The sequence below is a fragment of the Myodes glareolus genome, chromosome 1 (assembly GCF_982192425.1).
Source record: "Myodes glareolus chromosome 1, mMyoGla1.1, whole genome shotgun sequence".
NCBI lineage: Eukaryota > Metazoa > Chordata > Mammalia > Rodentia > Cricetidae > Myodes > Myodes glareolus.
The window spans coordinates 13,995,644-13,998,868 of NC_142026.1; the positions used below are offsets into that span (position 1 = coordinate 13,995,644).

Consider the following 3,225-nt stretch of genomic DNA (forward strand, 5'->3'; position numbering starts at 1 on the left):
CTAAAATCAGAAGCAAAGATGTTGGCGGCCCTATAATGCAAATAGCCTCTTCCTGTTTTAAATATTCTGAGTAGCATGGTGGCAAATCGAAGGGGCTTTGTTACTTTGGAACAGTTAGTAGTGACTACAGAGCAAGAGAACTAATTTAAATCTGTGCATCTATTTCTCCTGATGCCAAGTTTGCCGTTTAGAGTTTTGTTTTGTGTCTGGATTGCATCTCCTTTATCCATCCTATTGGCCAACCAGATGTAAGCAAATGCCTGTTCATCTGGACAGCTCTGGATATTGGCGACTTAATTTAAATGCAAACGCATGAAAATGCAAGGTTAAAAACTTTGTTTCGTAATTTAAATAATGTTGTCTTTAATTTTTTTTTATATTTCCCTATTGGTTTATGGGATGCAGGCACCAGGGGCCAGGTTAACACAGTCACTTCTCTGCGTGTGGATCTGACGACTCACGGTGTCACATTTGGTCGCAGGTGCCTTCAACCTCCGAGCTGTGTCACTGGCCCCGCTGCTTTTATTTCTCCGTCTCAGTATTCAGCTTTCATCGTCCAGAGAGAGGAGAGGGAGCAAGACTGACTGTGAGAAGCGATGTCTGAGGAGCTCTGCCGTTCTCACGGATCCCTTAGTGGAGATGCAAAACAGAACAGGCACTCAGTAGATCAGTGGGCATTTTCTAAAAATATGGACCACAAAGGAGCCATATGACCCAGACGTTCCACTCTAACTATTTACCCATCAGAAATGAAAACTGGTATCCATACAAACAGGCTAACCTAACTATTTATGGCAGCATTGTTCATAATTGTCCAAAGATGAAAAAAATTAAATATTTTCCAACAAGTGAGTGAAAAGCTAAGGCATTCACGTGGTAGAATAATATTCTGTAATAAAAAGGAACAAATTAATGGAACATGTGTGGATGCAAATGACTCTCAAGTACATTATGTAAGGAGAAAGAAGCAGACTTGGAAGACTGACACGATTTACTGCTTCGGTGATGAGGTCTTGAAAAGGCAAAGCTTAAGGGTGGGAATGCAAGCCAGTAATGGACAAAGGGTTGGAGGTGGGTGTTCACTACAGAGGAAATTTAAACGTAGCAGCCCTATTCTACTTTCTGGCGGTGGTGCTGGCTGTGTGCTACATTTATCAAATTTATAGACCGGTACACCAAAATTTAACAATAAAAAGCAAACTATAAGCAGAACTTCAGTTAGACATGGTGCATCCCTATAATCCTACCACTTAGAATGCTGAGGAAGGTGGATTTGAGTTTGAGGCCAGGAAAGGCTACAGAGTGAGACCCTGTCTCAAAGTAAATTAATAAACAAATGAACGGTGCACAGAGCCACGAAAAGACTGGTTTAAAATGAGGCGATTAGCTAAATCCCCTAGTAAAGGGATTTTAGGAGAAAGACTTAAGGGATCAGAAGCCCAGCACCAGTGACAGGAAGATCCCAAAGGAAGAATAAGGATAGATTTCGCTGAGAGGGTCTAAACCTCAGTGTGTAGACCTCACAGAAGCCCTGGGGGAAAAGGTGTCTAAGAATCAGTTTCAAGTAATAAAAAATAAAGTAAAATCATTTCTGTGCTATTCATTGGTTTCTGATGTATAAGCATCATGGAACAAATGCAGGGAGGTGGTGAGCAAAGGAAGCAGTGCAGAAAGGATCTTGACATTTTCCTCAATAGCCCACACAGCCCTCCTGTGTAAATATGATTGTAATAAAGATAGAATTCAGACACAAAATTAAAAAATAAAAATAAGTTTTTAATGTCTTCCTCCTTCTTCTGTGGCAATTTACATAATTCACTAGTGGACAACTGGTCTACCCAATGCAAAAAAGGACAAAGAGGGAGCGGGACAGATCTGAGAATCCAGTAGTCTCACCTGAGTGGTGTGGCCTAGTTAAACAAGGGAAGACTTTCACTAGCAGGGCAACATGGAGCTGAGCTAAGAATCGTTCCCTTTACATGACGAAAAACAATGTGGCTACGTGTGTGTGTGACAGCTTTCTCTAGAGCTAGTTTCAAATTCTGCAATCTATAACTCTGACATCCAGTCCGCTATAGTACATTCCCCCGCCCTGAAAAATGCTGCTGTTTCCAAAAAGGAAGAACACAAATCTAAATGCATAAACAGTATGTGACAAAACAGAGAAAATGTGTGTGTTGAGGGTACCTTATCCAAGCGGTAAAATAAAATCCTTTTTAAACAGGGTTCTGTTACTAATGACTACAATTTTATATTTCAGAACTTGCTCCAGTGAAAAAATAATAATTGAGTCTCTTTCTCTCACCTCCAGTAACAAGAATGCCACATCAGTTCCCAGGAAACCAGAAGCTAGGGCAGTGTGTCACATTTGTGGGTGTTTCACTGGGTTGAGTCTGCTTTGCTTCTAAGGTTTGAACTCCAGCCTGTGCCTGCTCAATTAACAATGTCATCAAATCTCCATTCTTGATATCATGCATTCATTGCTTCACACAAACCTCCCTCCAAAACAGTGTTTTGCCTCTAGGGAGAGAAGAGAGGTAAATCCCGTCAAATGAAGGAAAAGACCAAGGTTACAGACAGACAGCTCTGCCCTGTGGATACTAACCTTCTTGCCTTCGCTTTGTCATACTTGAGGAAATCAAGAATGCTAAAGCTACAGGAAATGGGAGTAATGAGGGACTCAGCCCACCTAAAAACCAATACGGATCCTTTCCATATGATGGAGTACTGGAAACGACAGCACATCGCTTTAAAAGGTTTGTAATACATAATTGTAGTTCGTTGACCAAATGAGTCATTGTGGGATCAATACAAATACTTCTTTGTGGGCTTTTATGCATGTTTCTTACTTTCTAGAAACATATAAGAAGAAAGCATGATGAAAGAATTTAATGTGTACCAGTAAAATAACAGCGTTGTCTTTCCAGAATTGCCTGGTGACTATCCTTCAGTGAACACAGAAAATTCAACCTGTGCGTTACTTATGAAGATACACACTGGGGGCCTGTGGAGATAGCACAGTCAGTACAGCGTAAGCTTAAGGTCCTAAGTTTGAATCTCCCGCCACCTACATAAAAGCTGCATATGACTGTATGCAACTGTAAACCTAGCCCCGTGTAGGAGGAACACTGGGGCTAACTGGCCAGCTAGTCTAGGCAGAGAGGCAAGCTTCAAGTTCATGGAGGTATCTGCTTCAAAGAATAACGTGGAGAGACTGCTGGCCTG

The 3,225-nt window shown here is 41.4% G+C and overlaps 1 long non-coding RNA gene across 1 annotated transcript; it reads right to left on the reverse strand.

The window, feature by feature from the left end:
* Positions 1–231: 231 nt before the first annotated feature.
* Positions 232–3,013, reverse strand: LOC146896180 (uncharacterized). Its single transcript, XR_015735691.1, has 3 exons — positions 2,606–3,013; positions 2,306–2,520; positions 232–629 (listed from the first exon to the last, which is right to left on the reverse strand). It is a non-coding gene; the product is annotated as an uncharacterized LOC146896180 (long non-coding RNA).
* Positions 3,014–3,225: the final 212 nt, after the last annotated feature.